We start from the raw sequence: 17463 nt of genomic DNA on the forward strand, positions 1-17463 counted from the left end.
ATTCTCTGAGACTCTATTATTGTTTAAGTAGCATCCATGCCATCTCTAGTGATTTTACTTTCTTTCTTTTCTCAGTGATGATAGGCCCCTTAGTGATTGTTAAACAACACACAACTTTCATTGAGTTCCATGGGAGTTAGAGTTTTTCTGCAGTTCTTACATCAAGCCCTTCATCTTTCCTCATCAGTCAGTTCTTTTGTTAAATTTTATCTGAATTTCCTTTAATTAATGGATATATTCATAGATTTAGAGGCTCTGAAATTTACACAAAGTATTTTAAGGAGAAAGCACAGCACTTCTAGAGTGCCAGAAGGCTGTCCTCTGATATACAGTACCATGACTGTACTTGTCATTTCCTTGTAACTATCTCTTCCCGGCTTCTTCTGACATGAGTCGTTATAAGTAGTTTCTTTAACATTCCATGAAGATGCACAAGGATTTATACAGTAAAATATGGGGTTTAAAACATGTAGTTTACCTTTTTCAATAAAAATAAAAAACTGTTTTAGTTGCTTGCTTTTCAACATCCTTTGAGTAAACATGGAGGTAACCAAAGCATATGCAGTTTCACACAAGAACTTTGTTAAGGTGAAGCTGAAATTGCAGAGACACAGTATGTGTATAGCCTTTCAAGAACATTAGAATTAAACAAACCTCAAATAAAACAAACATCACACTCAGGAATCCCAGGAAACGCAGAAGCTTGAAAGTGGATCCAGTGATTTTCACAAGGCTTCTTAGGTGTTCTTCTTTGCTACAGATCTCAGATCTCACTAGGACCACAGGAATTGGGAGTGCTGTTTTGATTTCTCTCCCCATCAGTTCCTCCTGCTTTCTTCAGGTTCCCTTCCCATGTTCATATTCCCTTTTACATGCAAGGAGCACATCTTCCTTCCTATAGGTATCAGAGATCCAGTGCTGAAGTGATGAGTGGAAGGGGAGAATGGGCTAGAACAGGAAGCTTATGTGGAGAATGGGGAGGGGACATTCCTCTACAGAGTTCTGCAAAAGAGGAGAAATCCCCACAAATAGACCAGTTTGGAAAGTGGGATTTTTTTCCGTGGAAAGTTTTGACTATTAATTGAAAAACCAAAACATTTTTTGTTTTTTGTCTGAAAATGTTTAATTGTACTAGTGGTTTTGTGTTTTGTCAGTTTTTTGCCCAAAATTTTCTGTACATGAATGAAAATTTTGAGAATTGGATTTTGAGTTTTCTTCCTAAGAAAGAAAAGAAAAGCAGATCCTTCCCTCAAATGTTTATGTTTGGTCAAACCCACAATTTACCATTACAAAAAAGTTATGATGGAAAATCTTCAACTGGCTCTATCAGCAAACTTTAGGGAATTTAGCATTTCCCTTTGTGTGACTTTCAGTGAAAAATGTATTTTCCCTCATTGACAAAGGTCCTCAGTAATTAGGTTTCACTGTGAGCTCTTCCCTTGCAAAGAAATTGGGCTAACAACTATTTTTTTAAAATGAGCAGCAATTGCCAGCAGTTATTTGATCTCTAGGGGAGTCTAGTAAAATAAATTGTATTTATTTATGCTTTTTTAATTACATGGCAAAAAGAAAATGTCTATAAGAATATCTGAACTGTAATGAAAAGTCATATTTTTATCATAGAAATCTGACTAACAACTTGTTTCAAATCACTTCAAATTTTGCAGAATTTTTTTTACCTTGGACCAAGTTTTCTTGTATCAATTTTAAGTCAAAGTTGCCTTTTTGATGATTTATGTAGAGCACCAAAATTGAACTTCGAATGGAAACTAAATTTCATCCATAATTAGGTAGGGCCTGCATCATTCTATAATATTTACATTTTTTTGTATAAATTCAGGCAGTTACCAGTATCAGAAGGAGAGAAAGTGCTCTATTCTTCACATGCTCTTATGCAACCCTCATTACCATATATCTGAGTATCTTTCAGAGGTGCGCTAAGGGAGGTGACTAACATCTATCACAGTTTGTACTTTTCTTCTCCCCGCATTGGGGGAAATTGAGTCAAAAGTGTAGTTTGGAGGGGGTGGGGTTGTTTTCTTTTAAAATAAATTATATGTGCTCTGAATTATATGTTAATGTTAGCCAAGACAAAGTGTCCCCTGCACTTGTAGCAGAAGATGGTGATATTTGAGGTGGTTCTTAGTTCCTGTTAAAGTTTGCTCCATGATCCCAGACTGGCCCTGAAAAAGCTCCATCTGCTGTATAGACAAGTTTTGTCCTTGTGGCACAAAGTTCCATTGTGCCAAAGAAACAGAGTTGTTGGTCACATGGCTGGATTCTGGAGCTTTAGGCAATCACTTTGGTATTGTGAGGCCAGCACCGAGCACCATAAAGATAGGGACTGAGATCTTTAATTTGACCTAGCATTCTGTAGGGAGCCATTACAGTGAGTGGAGGACTGGTGTGAAGTGCTTGCAGCAGCCTGTATTGCCGAGGAGACATGCTGCATCATTCTGTAGTTGTTGGAGTGTCCCTAGGCTGATGGCTTCATGCCCAGAGACAGACCATTTCAAGACCAGCCAGGTGTGTATATGTAAGCCAAAAGTGTGTATATGTGAGCCAAATCATCACCCACCGGGATGAGAATGGAGTGCCTATGCTAGCCATAATGGTTAGAATATGTTTTCTTGTGGCCTTTGTTATGTGGAGTTAAGTGTCCCGAGAGCAAAGCAGGAGCCCTCATACTGAGCCACTGAACAGCTGTCCTGTTACTTTGCTCCTTGTTTCATGTTGATCTCTTACTAGCACTAAAAGCTCATTTCACTGAAATACAAATCCCAATGTTCATCTCAGTCACTAATCCATCTCTGGAATTTCTATCCAATAACTCACCAGAAATGAGTGAGCAGTCAGTGACCTATAAGGACCTCAGATTTCATCTCCTGCAGAGCAGAAGAGAAAACAAAGACCAAAGCACACCAGGATCATGGTACTGTATATTTATAATCTCCTGAATCTATGTCTAACATTATGCTTTGGCCCCACTCAACTCCGCTCTCTTGAACTTTATACTACAAATACAAGAATCTGTGTCAGAGTTTTTTCTCAAATGCCAGTAAGATAAAACTTATGTGCTTGTGTCGTTTACTGTGTGTGATACAAAGCAGCCCCCAGGTATGGGAAGGAGTTGGCTTTGTGCCTTACAAAGCCCTGGAAACACAATTATTTTTTATGAAGTTAAAACCCTTGTTCACAGCGGGTAGTACTGGCCCTTTATGAGGGAAGAGACTAGTTTGCCTGTTGACAGGTCAGCTGACCCCAGTTGGTCTACAGAAGAAGGCACCTGGGTGGTATGCTGTGTGAGCCAATATCTTCTATCTTGAGTTCCCTGTTTCAGGTTTCTAGAATTTCCATGGCCCTGCAGCCTCACCATGGAATCTTTCTGCCAGTCAGCAAAGCTTTGGAGCCATCATTCATGAGAGGTCTCTTGGACTGCGCATAAGCTTTGACATGGGTTCGTTAAGAAATAAGAACGGCCGTACTGGGTCAGACCAAAGGCCATCTAGCTCAGTATCTGTCTACCGACGGTGGCCAATGCCACAGTACGCTAGAGGGTGTGAACCTAACAGGCAATGATCAAGTGATCTCTCTCCTGCCATCCATCTCTATCCTCTGACAAACAGGCTAGGGCACCATTCCTTACCCATCCTGGATAGCCATTTATGGACTTAACACCAATGAATTTATCCAGTTCTCTTTTAAATGGTGTTAAAGTGCGAGCTTCACAACCTCTTCAGTTAAGGAGGTTTGCACAAGTTGACTGTGCCTGCGTGAAGAAGAAACCTCCTTTTATTTATTTTAACCTGCTGCCTATTAATTTCATTAGTGACTCCTAGTGTCTTATGGGAATAAGTAAAAAACTTTTCCTTATCACTTTCTCCACTCACTCATGATTTTATATGCCTCTATCATAACCTCCTTAGTCTCCTCCTTTCAAGCGATAGAGTCCTAGCCTCTTTAATCTTTCCTCATATGGACCCTCTCCAAGGCCCCTGATCAATTTAGTTGCCCTTTTCTGAACCTTTTCTAGTGGAAGTTATCTTTTTTGAGGTGAGGGGACCACTCTGTACACAGTATTCAAGATGTGGGTGTATACCAGGATTTATATAAGGGCAATATAATTCTCAGTCTTATTCTTCTATTCCCCTTTTTAATTATTCCTAACATCCTGTTTTGATTTTTGACCGGCCTCTGCACACTGAGTGGACATCTTCAGAGAACTATCCACGATGACTTCCAAGATCTTTTTCCTGATTTGTGTAGCTAAATTAGCCCCCCCATCATATTGTATGTATGAGTTGGGGTTATTTATTTCCAATGTGCATTACTTGACATTTTATCCATATTAAATTTCATTTGCCATTTTTGTTGCCCAATCACTTAGTTTTGTGAGATCTTTTTGAAGTTCTTCACAGTTTTCTTTGGCTTAATATCTTGAGCAGTTAAGTATCATCTGCAAACTTTGCCACCTCACTGTTTACCCCTTTCTGTAGATCATTTATGAATAAGTTGAATTAGGATTGGTCCTAAGACTGACCCATTTCTGAGAATTTACATTAAATCCTACTCTTTTTCCCTGTCTTTTAACCCATTCTCAATCCATGAAAGGACCTTCCCTTTTATCCCATGACAGCTTAATTTATGTTAAGGAGCCTTGGTGAGGACCTTGTCAAAGGCTTTCTAGAAATCTAAGTACACTATGTCCACTGGATCCCCTTGTCCGCATGTTTGTTGACCCCTTCAAAAATCTAATAGATTAGTAAGAACACAATTTCCCTTTACAGAAACCATGTTGACTATTGCTCAACAGTTTTATGTTTTTCTATGTGCTCTGACAATATTATTCTTAACTATTGTTTTGACTAATTTGCCCGGTACCGATGTTAGACTTAGCAGTCTGTAATTGCCGGGATCCCTTCTAGAGCCCTTTTTAATATTGGTTGTTACATTAGCTAACTTCCAGTCGTTGGGTACCAAAGCTGATGTAAAGGATAGGTTACAAACCTTAGTTTAATAGTGCTGCAACTTCTCATTTGAGTTCTTTCACAATTCTTTGGTGAATGCCATCTGGTCCCAGTGACTTGTTAATGTTGAGTTTATCAATTAATTCCAAAACCTTCTCTAGTGACATTTTCATTCTGTGACAGTTCCTCAGATTTGTCACCTACAGAGCCAGCTCAGGTTTGGGAATCTCCCATCATCCTCAGTCGTGAAGACTGAAGCAAGAATCCATTTAGTTTCTCCGCAATGACTTTATCGTCTTTAAGTGCTCCTTCTGTATCTCGATCATCAAGGGGCTCCACTGGTTGTTTAGCAGGCTTCCTGCTTCGATGCACTTAAAAACATTTTGTTATGTTGTGAGTTTTTGGCTAGCCGTTCTTCAACTCCTCTTTTTGGCTTTTTCTTATTACACACTTGCATTTAAGTTGGCAGTGTTTTACGCTTCCTTTCTATTTTGCCTCACTAGGATTTGAACTTCCACTTTTTAAGGGAAGTCTTTTTATCTCTCTCATAACTTCTACATGTGTTGTTAAGCCACCAGTGGTCTTTTTAGTTCTTTTACTGTGTTTTTTAATTTGGGGTATACGTTGAAGTTGGGCCTCTATTATGGTGTCTTTAAAAAGGGCCGGAGCTCATGCAATTGCAGGATTCACTTTAGTCACCGTACCTCTTTTAACTTCTCTGTTAACTAACCCCCTCATTTTTATATAGTTCCCCCTTTTTTGAAATTAAATCCCAGTTTGCAGTGTTGGACTCGTTTGAGATGTCTTCCACACAGGGATGTTGAATTGCTATTGTATTATGGTCACTATTTCCAAGCAGCTTGTTATAGTTACCTCTTGGACCAGTCCTGCGGCTCCATCATAGGATTAAATCTAGAGTGCCTCTCTCCTTGTGGGTTGCTCTGTACCAGCTGCTCCATGAAGCATCATTTAAGTATCGAAAATTTCATTTCTCTGCATTTCATCCTGAAGTGAAATGTTCCCAGTCATATGGGGATAATTGAAATCCCTCTATTATTGGGTTCTTAATTTTGTTAGCCTCTCTAATTTCCCTTAGCATTCTCATCACTATTACTGTCCTTGTCAGGTGGTCGATAATAGATCCCAATGTATATTTTATTAGAGCATGAAATTTCTATCCATAGAGATTCTATGGAACATGTGGATTTGCTTAAGATTTTTACTTTCATTTGAATCTACATTTTCTTTCACATATAGTGCCAATTTTCCCTGCCTCCCCCCCACATGACCGGTTCTGTCTTCTGATATATTTTGTACCCTGAATGATTGTGTCCCATTGATTGCTCTCAGTCCACCAGGTTCTGTGATGCCTGTTTATCATATCCTCCTTTATCATGAGGCTCTCTGTTCACCATCTTATATTTATACTTCTAGCATTTGTGTACCAGCACTTAAAACTTGTCCTGTTTATTTGTCTGCCCTTCTGATGTGTCGATTTCTTTTTATGTGACTGTTTATCATCTGATCTGGCCCTTACATTATCCTCTTTTCATATTCTGCTCCTGACTATAACCTGGGAGATTCTCTATCATTAGACTCTCCCCTGAGAGAAGTCTGTGTCCGATCACATGTCCTCTGCAACGTGGCTTTCCCCATCTCCTAGTTTAAAAACTGCTCACCACCTTTTAATGTTTATTCCAGCAGTTTTCGGTCACTTGGTTTAGGTGGAGCCCATCTCTTCTGTATAGTCCCCCATCCAAAAGTTTCCCAGTTCCTAATGAATGTAAACCCTCCTCTCTACACATCGTCTCATCCATGCATTGAGACTCTGAATGCTCTGCCTACCTTACTGGCCCTGCACTGTGGAACTGGGAGCATTTCTGAGAATGCCACCATAGAGGTCCTGGATTTCAGTCTCTTCCCTAGCAGCCTAAATTTGGCTTCCAGGACATCTCTCCTACTCTTCCCTATGTCATTGGTACCTACATGTACCATGACCACCGGCTCCTCCCCAGCACTACACATAAATCTGTCTAGATGCCTTGAGAGATCCGCAACCTTCGCACCAGGCAGGCAAGTCACCATACGGTTCTCTCGGTCATCACAAACCCAGCTATCTACATTTCTAATGATCAAATCTCCCATTACTAACACCTGCCTTTCCCTAGCAACTGGAGTTCCCTCCCCTGGAGAGGTAACCTCAGTGTGAGAGGCAACCCCAGCACCATCTGGAAGGAGGGTCCCAACTATGGGAAGGTTTCTCTCTGCTTCCATTGACTGCTCTGCTTCCTTGGGCCTTTAATCCTCCTCAACAGCGCAGGGGCTGTCTGATCGGAGGTTCCAGGCTTAACTACATCTTTGACCTTCCTCCAGCTCTTCCTTGAGGGCACCCACTGAAGATTTCGGCTTCCCAGATGTCACATCTCTTGAGGCAGAGACCACATCTAGCCTTCTGGGGGTTTAGGCTTGCAGTACTTCTGCACCTCATTGTGATTTTCCAGCAGGTCTGATCAGGGACCAGCACCTGCAGTTAACTCTTTTACAAGGGTTATAACAGTGTGTTCCAGTTACCAACCAACCTTCACAAAGCAAACTATATTTATTCTTAGTGAAAAAGCATTAAAGAGAAAACATATTTTAAAACAATTAAAGAACCTATGTGCATGCTAAAAGCTTACCTGAGGTCACCCCCAGCTCCAACACAGGGCTCAGGGTGAGGCTTTCAAACTCTTGGTCCCGAATTCATGTCAGTTTTTATGATCAGAAGCCAGATACCCAACTGGACTGTTCAATTGTTACTTTATACAGCTCAGGCCTTTGATCTGCAGTTTCTAAGAACAGATAATCCCCAGACAATGGCCCTCTCCTCAGGATGTAGCTTCAACAGGTCAGGTTTTTTTGAAGATAGCAGAAAATAATAAGAAACAAATGTTGTACTCACCACCTTACTACGTGCTTTCTGTCTGGGGTGGACATTAACTAGCTACAGCCTTTGGACCAAATCCTGATGTCCTTACTAATTTTTACTCAGTTTTACTAGGTCATTACTGCAGGGGAAAAAAATTCAGGGCCAGATTCTAGTTCCTTTCCTTATTCATATTCACAGAATAAGATACAACTCAACATGAGTCACAACTGAAAAATCTGATTCTCAGAGAATTCACCCCTTGTTCTGTTCATGACTTATCTAAGAACAGGCTTCAATTTTTAAAAGATGGGTTTCTATATGAAATTATTCAGTGTATAGTATATGTTCCAAGCTTGGAGTAGGCTGTCAACTATTTGCAGTGGCTATTGCTTCAAGAATTCACTGTTCATACTTCACTATTGGATCAATGTGATCTGTCACCTAAGTCACATGCTATTGTTTCTGCTTCCTAATTGGATGACTCTGATAAAGGTCAAATTGGAAATCTGACACAATTTTAAACAATGTGTGTAATTAACCAGTGGAACAGGTAACCAAGGAATGTGATAATTCTCCACCATTTGGAGTCTTTAAATGAAGATTTATTCTCTTTCTAAAAGATATGGCCCAATTCAACCACAAGTTATTAGTCTTGGAAATAGGAATTACAGGGTCAGGTTCTATGGTCTGTGTTACATTACGCAGGAACTCAGACCTGATGTTCATAATGGTGTCTTCTAGCCTTAACATCTAAGAAGTTATTTTCCCACCTACTGTGATGAGAATTTCATAGAGCTGTGTTTCCATCCAGAAACCAGTGAGCAGGAGATAACCTACTCTGATCTGAACTTTCACACTCCTTCAAAGCACCAGAGGCAACAAAGACCTACAACTGCAGAGAGCAAAGGTATTATGCAGTATGAGCTTCTGGCTCCTTACTTTCTTTTATCAAAGTGTTCATAGTCAAACATCCTCCTCCTGGTGTAGCCGCTGCCCATGGCCTCATGTTTAAGGAACAATAAAATTAGATTTTTGTCTACTGTGGAAGGAAATGGCATGTTAATGGGAGCTCGCTTAGGACCACACTGTGCCAATGACTGGACAGAAATTGGGATGTGACAGATCTGGACTTTACCGGGAGAGACTGTTCTCTCCATGTCTTCTCAATTCACACAAGATTTATTGAGCATGTATTCAATAGCTATTATTATTGGATTGGTTTAGCGCCATATAGGTGGGTTCTGGCTGTGGTAGACTGGTGTGGCTGAGAGCTCTGACCTGATACCAGAGATCTAGTCGTCTTTCATTTTCTCTCTTATTTCTGTTAGACTCTCCTCCATCTTCACCATGGCTCCTTACAATGATTCTGGGGCTCCTCTGCCTGGCTTTGCTAGTAACTGCAGGGGTTTTGGGTGCCAAGTGTAAGTATTTGCCAAGAAGGCAACAAACCATTGTCTGAACCATTATAACATTTAGAAAGGATAGTCTAATAAGTATTTGAGTGATATGTGTAAATGCATGTGTGAGGCCCTGTCACAGTTTGCATTACTTTGTGAAAAACAATTGGCATTCAGATTTGAATTTTCCCAGTAAAACATGTGAGAAGCTGAGACGCCTTTAATGGTGTGTCTGCACAGCATTTTGGAACAAGCAGGAGCAAGCCTTTTAGCCCAGGTCAATAGACTCAATCCTGGTCTACAATGGGGGGGAGGTGAGGAATCGATCTAAGATACGCAACTACAGGTACGCGAGAATAGTGTAGCTGAAGTCCATGTATCTTAGACTGACTTACCACCTGTCCTCATGGCGCAGGATCAACATCCGCGGCTCTCCCATTGACTCTGCTTCCGCCTCTCACCTGGTGGAGTTCCGGAGTCGACGGGGAATGTGTTTGGGGATCGATTTATTGCATCTAGATGAGACACAATAAATCGATCCCCGATAGATCACTAACTGTCAATTCAGTGGGTAGCGTGGATGTACCCTAAGGCTAGCAGGGCTTGCACTAATGCTCTACAAATACCTTTATAGACACCACTTTGAAGCTATGTCTTGTGTTGCAGCTCCAGCTCTGACTCCTAGGGAGAGGGATGGTCCTAAGAGTCCTTCTGATTTAAGACTAAAGTTGATTTGAAACTCTGACTACAGTTTAAATGTGGTTAGAAACAGAATCATGACTAGAACTGGGTGAATTTTTTTCAATGAATATTTTATTAGCCCAAAAATCCATTTTTCCATGCACTGAAACTATTCATGAATTTGGATAGAATTTGTTAAATAGTTTTGGGCAAAAAAATATTTTTTTAAAAAAGTGAAATGGTTTGTTTCAATGATTTGAGATTGAAAAATACCTGAAAACAAAACTAAAGGAAGAACTGAAAAAAAAAATTTTGGACTGAAAAACACCCTTAAAATGAAGTGAACCACAATCCCCAAATTTTTTGTTTTATTTCATTTTTTTCATTTTATTTTGGCTGCCTTTAGCTCTGAAATTATTTTGTTTGTTTGTTTGTTTGTTTGTTTGTTTGTTTGTTTTAGTTTGCTTTGGCAAGAAAAAGTGAAAAAATAACTTTTGGTTCAAAAGTAATCAATTTTTGTTCCAGATTTTTCAGCTCCCAACCAAAAAATTAATGATCCTACAGAATTGTGTGGCTCCATATTTTGTGCTTCTGAATGGTTTCTTGATTTTTCAATTTTGCTCAGTTTGCTAGTTCAAATGTGAAAGGGGCTGTCATTCTCTTCTCACTTACATCAGTGTAAATTATGAGAACAGCTAGCCAGGAAATTTAAACAAAAAGACATTTTGACAAAAACATCTTTGGCACATATTCTATTTTAAACCCATGGAGATTGTTTTGTAAATGGCAAAGCAGTGTTACACCAATTCCTTAATTCCTTTAACTTCAGAATAAAACTGAAATTCCACATTGTGTAACCCACTAATGAGTGTGGGTTACATGTCTCCCTGTGTGCTGATCCACAGAGGATATGAGTTGTTACAGCACATAACTAGTGACCTTTCTGTCTTTGGGTATGTCTATGCTATGGATACTATACCAGCATAGCTAAATTGTCATAGCTCTGCCGGCATAACCCCACGTGACCTACTACTCCTGAGACGATGGTAGCTGCGTAGCATTCTTCCATTTACATATCTGTATCTGTGCTGGGGTTAAGTTAGTATAATTACATGATTTGGGGTAAGGTTTTTTTCACACTCTTGACTACTGTATCTATATTGATCTATCCTTCCAGGGTGGACCAGGTCTTTACACTCAAATTGTATCAGTTCATGCTTTTTAGCTCAGAAGGTCTCCAGTTCAATCCCCAGTATGTAAGCCATAATGACAACTGTCACAATAGTTGTTAGCATCCTTATAATGAAAAAGGGAAACAATTTATATAAGTTTATTGAATTTTGTTTTAATTGATTTCTTGAGATGTGGATTTAAGTTCTCCAGGCTTCCCTTCAAGTGAGAAGACAGAAAGAGGAACTTATCGAGAAACAGGCTATTCTGAAAAACTTCACCCAGTTGGAGGAAACCCTGAAAAACTGCACGCGACAAAGAGATGATCTCCAAGCTAATAACACAGAACTCTCAAATGCTGTGAAAAGGGAAGGTATTGATCAGAGCTCACTCTTTTGTTATATCCTTTATGGTAATATTGTGGCTTAATCAGAATCCAGCTCTTCTTGTCCTTATTAACAACAAAAGGTACTTCTGCCCCTGTGCAAAAAATGTACAAGGGCCTCATCTAAACATTAATTACATGGAAAGACACAAACAAATCTTAGCAAAAATATGGTGTCCTTATAGTCAACATAATCAATGATCCCTGGCTCACTTGCTTCAAAGTAAGGGAACCTGGGCAGCTCCTTCCCAACTTGTATCTCTCAACAGTACAAGGGAAAGACACTGATAAACAGAGGGATTTTGACAAATGCAACAGACAAATAGGCTGCTACACATAGACACCCTCATGCACTTCCCTCCCACAGCGCTGACACTGCGCTAGATGGGATATCAGGTTTTCATCTTAGTCAACATCATCGTTGCTATCACTTTGAAAACCAGGCCATAATGATGATGACTCAGCTGCAACAGAAGCAAGTTGTTCAGAAAGGCATCTCACTGTTGTTAGAGCCTGCACAATTGCTCTCATTACCTTTCTTGTTCATTGTGATCTGAATGGAGCTGGATGGGAAACAGACTTCCTGTCCCATAAGCACTTTTGAGAATTCAAAATTTTCCCATTTCATGTTGAAATAAACCGAGACCTTTCAAAGTTTTCCATGAAAAAACAGAGAAACCACAGAGTAGCCAATAGCCTGGAGCTGAGGGGACTCACGTGGGATGAGGGAGAACCAGGGTTAAGTCCCTGCTCTGCCTGAATCGAAAAGGGCTTCTTGACCCAGTATCCCATATCCCAGGTTATTTTTCCGGGCACCAACATCGCTTATCCTAGCCTGCAGACAAACACTACATGCCAGTTGAGAAGAATTACACACTCAGCAGTACATGGCTGACATTCCCGTATCAAACTGTGTTTGCAATCCATCCATCGAGAAATATTGCTGTTCTATATTGCTCTCTTCTTTTCAAGGAGATAAATCGCACTCTTGCCCTGGGCTGGATACAGTTATAGAGGGGCCGTTACCGTTTTTCACAATGAAAGAGCTTCCTGGGCACAAGAAGTAGGATTACTGCTGCTCAGGGCTCCAGACTGCTTGAGGATAGAGAACAAGGAAGACCTGGTAGGGAATTTACCCTTCTGCTTCATTTTCCTGTATTTCAAAACTTACTGCCCTAATATCCATCCTGATGGTGAAGTAGATATGGTTTACTAAAATGAAAGAATACACTGGCAGGTAAAAATTGACCCTCTAAACTGCTTGTGTGTGTTTTCAGAGTTGTGTCCCCACGAGACACTGCGGCAAATTGGCACCAGACGAAGCGTAGTCATGAATTTTTCATCACTGACTTCAGGAGTCTGATTAAAAGGGAGTGTAGTAGCATGAGAAGGCACGGAGTCCTTTCTTAGTGTTGTCTGAGGTCTCCTCTCACTCAGTCGTGAATCAGGACTTCCTCCACTGAGTCCAATGAAATTTAAACCCATCTGGAGAATAATATATCAAGCTGCTTTTCTCTTTAACAGTAGGCTGAAATGCTGTTGGGTTAGTTGTGCTGCTTGGGAAGAGAACTCCTATCTCTTCTCATTAGTGATGCCCTGACTGATGGGACAACTTGTGTTACTTGTTCTTCCAGGGCTACCGCCTATCAGTTTTTCTCAGCCGGACGTAGCTTGTGGATGCTTCGTCCATGAGGTCAGGTTGCCGCATTTAAATTGGCAAAAAGATCATAAATCTATGGCTGACTTCCTGCGAGACAATGGGGTGTGATTGCGCTAATGTCGATGGGTATTCAACACACTGCGTTTCCTGTTTCGGGACACATCAACCTTATGCTCATTCCCTGGTAATCCATACACCTTACCAGATGGGATTTGATGTAAAATGACTGTAGTCTGTCCCAAACAGGATTTATAAACGGAACGGCCTGTTTTCATTGGATTGGACTACTTCCTATAACGGAGCTGCTACAAGCTGGATGTGGGGAGGATGGCCAGGTATTTCCACTGACCTGTAAGTCCATCTGGCAGATCTAGACGTTGCTTCACTTTTGTATTTACATCATTGTGCATTTCTATACAGACTTCTTCACTCTGGTTTGCCCTACTGCAAAATAGGATTCGTTACTGCTATTTACTTTTAAAATTCTCACGGAAGGAGTGCGCTGCATATTTGGATTGTTATACATCCGTAAACCAATACGTAATAAAACAATTTGATAACATTAACAGTCGGCTAGGTGTAAAGCTCTGCTCAAAGTACAATATGAATATAAGACATTCACAAATATCTAAACATGGACATTTTCACAGCCTGAAACACTTGATCAAGGTGATGTCACCATTACACTTAACCTGGAGGAAAAGAAGAGAACACCCTCCTACTGCCTGAACATTAAATTGATACAACAACTGCAGTAGAATACGAAAACAGAGACATCTCAGCAAATTTAACAATCTCACACCAAAAAAAAATTCCAAACTCCACAAGAAACTGTTTTTCGTCAGCTCATCTTTGCAGGACATGTTATTCTGACGAAGTGCATTAATCCGGCTAAGCACAAGTATAACCCCAATATTTAGGCAGCCCAAATGCAATGACACTGGTGTTTGTGACATTTTACAAAAATGGCATGGCTCGAAGTGTAAATGTAGCTTTCCACCGAGGCTTGCACAGTAAAGAAGAAGAGGGCCTGGAGAGTTCCTGCTTGTACTTTGAGAGGCAGGAAAGGTCCTCCTATAAATTGTAACACCACAATGATCGCCTATATTTTGTATGAAGAAGAGCTGAATCTAGCTGAAGCCTGAGGTACAGCATCGAGACACACGATCCTGGATGTTCAAAGCAAAGAGAAAATCACCTAATCAATTGCCTGTGTTTCACCATTCAGACTGGAGGCGAGCTGCAGTTTCAGGTGATAAAACACATGGCAAACTGTCACAGAAGCAGGGCAGAGACCCCAAACTGGAATCTTCTCAGCCCAACCAGGAGCACTCCCACCAACCTGAACTAACTGTCGTTCCCAATTCCTCGGTTGATAGAGTTGATTTCAGAGGTTCATTGGTGCACAATATTTAATTAAATTCTTTGTAAAATATGGGAGTTTTGTTGTAATGGTGTGTTTACGAAAAAAAAAACCAATTTGTCCAAGAGCTTGCAATGTAAATATCAACAAAATACAATCAATGAGGCTCATACAGAGACAAAAGGGAATGGAAGAGGAAAGAATCACCATCTCGGTGAACTGGGGAGGTGAGCTTGTGGGTGTCTAGAGCTAATAGCCTGAATCAGAAGAAAACTCCCCAGCTGCGCAGCTGTAACACACTTCACAATGCTCTTGTGGGCTGGGCACACAGTGTATGTGTCACTCACACCTGAAAGGTTTGGGTTAATATACTTCCCTGAACAGAGGAAGCTGGTCACAGCAGCTGTTGCTGAATCCCAGATCAGCTTCCATTTTTATAAAAACTCCGCAATCTTGGGTAACGCCCACAGATTGAACTGGAGACCTCAGAGCTAACATCCATGAGCCGTCTACCAGCTTGAGTTGTGCATTAAACAAAATGAAGGCATAAATTTGGGCACTGTCCATCACCCCCTGCCTGAGAGGGCTCATGACCGTGAGTGTCAACCCTTAGGCAGGCTGTTTTCAAGAACCAGGCAGAGATCCCAAACTGGCCTGTGTTCTATATTAGATTTCAAAAACTCTATGAGTCGACAGACCAGCATCGTTTACCCCTGGGCGCAATTCATTCCTATCTATTTCTCAGCACCAGCGATAACTGGACCTATGTGATAGATGGCTTACTCTTTAACACAACCCAAAGACATCAATTTGCAGACGTTAGTCCTAGCACAAAGGACCAATGTTGAAACGCTTATTGTGCTGAATGTGGGAAAACCAGCTAGCTCGCACCCACTTCTCCCCCTTTTTGTGCACTTTACGGCATGCGCCGTTTTAGAGTCCCAGTCTACAATGTGTATGAAGCTTCTCTCTGGATATGTGTCACAGTCTCCTTCAGCAACCTCTTTGTGTTTAAAATGTTTTCTACTACAGAATGAACATCGACAATAGAGATGAGAGCTGGAGTAATTCCTAGCTGGTTGTAAACTTGATTAATAGAGCCCAGAAGTCCCCCCCCAATGAAGCTCACATCAATCATACCAGTGAATCTTGCGCACAAGCTGGGTGCTTAGTTGCACAGCGGCCGGTAGAAAATAGAATAGTAGAATATCAGGGTTGGAGGGGACCTCAGGAGGTCATCTAGTGCCACACCCTCTGCTCTCAAAGCGGGACCACAATTCCCCAAAAATCATCTCCAGCACAGAGTCTTTTGTCAAGCCAGTACACTTTAAAAACGTCTAAGGAAGGAGAATGTCCACCACTTCTAGTAACACATTTCATGTATTACCACCCTCCTAGTGAAAAAGTCTTTCCTATATCCAACCTAAACCTCCCCCACTGGCAACTTAGGAACCATACCTCCTTGTTTCTCTCATCAGGTACCACTCGAGAAGAGTCTAGATTTCACTATCCGCTTTGGAACCCCCTTTAGGTAGTTGAAAGCACTATCAGATCCTCCCTCAGGTCTTCTCTTCCGCAGACTAAACAATCCAAGTTCCCTCAGCCTCTTCATATGTCATGTGCTCCAGCCCCCTAATCATTTTTGTTGCCCTCCGCTGGACTCTTTCCAATTTTTCCACATCCTTCTTTTAGTGTGAGGCCCAAAACTGGACACAGTACTCCAGATGAGACCTAACTAATGTTGAATAGAGGGGAATGATCACATCCCTCGATCTGCTGGCAATGCCCCCACTTATACAGGTTAGTCCCTGCCAGCCCCAGGATCAGGGAGAAGTCAGCAGGCCAAGTCCTTCCAATGCTTCCCTAAGGCTTGGGCCCTCTGTGGATCAGGGATCCTGTTTAAAATTAAGGTATTTATCCATACATCCTTTCATTGACTGTTGGTCTGTAGAGAATCCAGTTTGAACTAATATGTGGCAACCTCTCCACGCGGCTACAAAGGGCTCATGACCTGTGGAATTACATTAGCACCCATGTGCTCCTGGTGCAGTTACATACAATTCCACAAAAGAATGGACACAACAATATTTTTAATACAATGTACCCAAAAGATATTAAACCTAATTCAATATGATTTAAACTTTACTGATTGAGTTACCTTAATGCCATAAGGTGTCTGCAGTATAGTGTCAGTCTGCACATCCTTGCACAACCTACACAAGGGAGGGAGGGTGATTCAGTGAGCTTGGGATCAAGCCCTAAATGTACTTGAATAAGGTCATTGTAACACTTTTACTCCCTATTAGCTGAAAGTCTGGAGATAGTAGAGCAGCTACTCCAAATATTCCAGGGTTCTGATTATTTAAGCTTTGATCTTGTAGTTACTGTACTGTACTGTGTGGTAGTGTAAAGCAAGGGCATAATCTTGATTTCATTCAACAGACTGAAGATTTTGTGGGAATGAGGAAAGACTCCTGACAAAGCTGCGCACTAATTATGGAATGTGAGGATTAGTGAGGTGGTTACATTTAATATATGATATTTCTAATGACCTGAATATATGAAGTAGCAAATCTATTTTCTTATTTAACGTTTAGGGCCAGATTCACTATTTAGTAAGAGTGTCTGGCTTAACAATTATAGCCTTTAAATGGTCCCACTGACATTTTAAAATTAACATGTTGAGATGGGTGTCTGCATGTGTAAGATGCTGAACTGCTGCTATGGTTTCACTGGAGCAGTTTTATTTCATTGTGAAAGCCAACTTAACAGTCACTGGCATAACAGCAAATCTCATCTAACATAAAAAAATTGTAGGCACTCACTGATAATGCACTAATTCAGTACAATTGCACCTATTCAATACCAGTTACAGCTAAACATTTCCTGTTTGATGTCCTTTGAAAAGTCTGTATTTCCTGAATAAAGCAAT

At 40.8% G+C, this 17463-nt stretch overlaps 1 long non-coding RNA gene across 1 annotated transcript; it reads left to right on the plus strand.

The window, feature by feature from the left end:
• The first annotated feature begins 8700 nt into the window (after nucleotides 1-8700).
• Nucleotides 8701-11451, plus strand: LOC116816491 (uncharacterized). The gene is made up of 3 exons (XR_004371727.2): nucleotides 8701-8782; nucleotides 9204-9296; nucleotides 11329-11451. It is a non-coding gene; the product is annotated as an uncharacterized LOC116816491 (long non-coding RNA).
• Nucleotides 11452-17463: the final 6012 nt, after the last annotated feature.

The sequence above is a fragment of the Chelonoidis abingdonii genome, unplaced genomic scaffold (assembly GCF_003597395.2).
Source record: "Chelonoidis abingdonii isolate Lonesome George unplaced genomic scaffold, CheloAbing_2.0 scaffold2563, whole genome shotgun sequence".
NCBI classification, from domain to species: domain Eukaryota; kingdom Metazoa; phylum Chordata; order Testudines; family Testudinidae; genus Chelonoidis; species Chelonoidis abingdonii.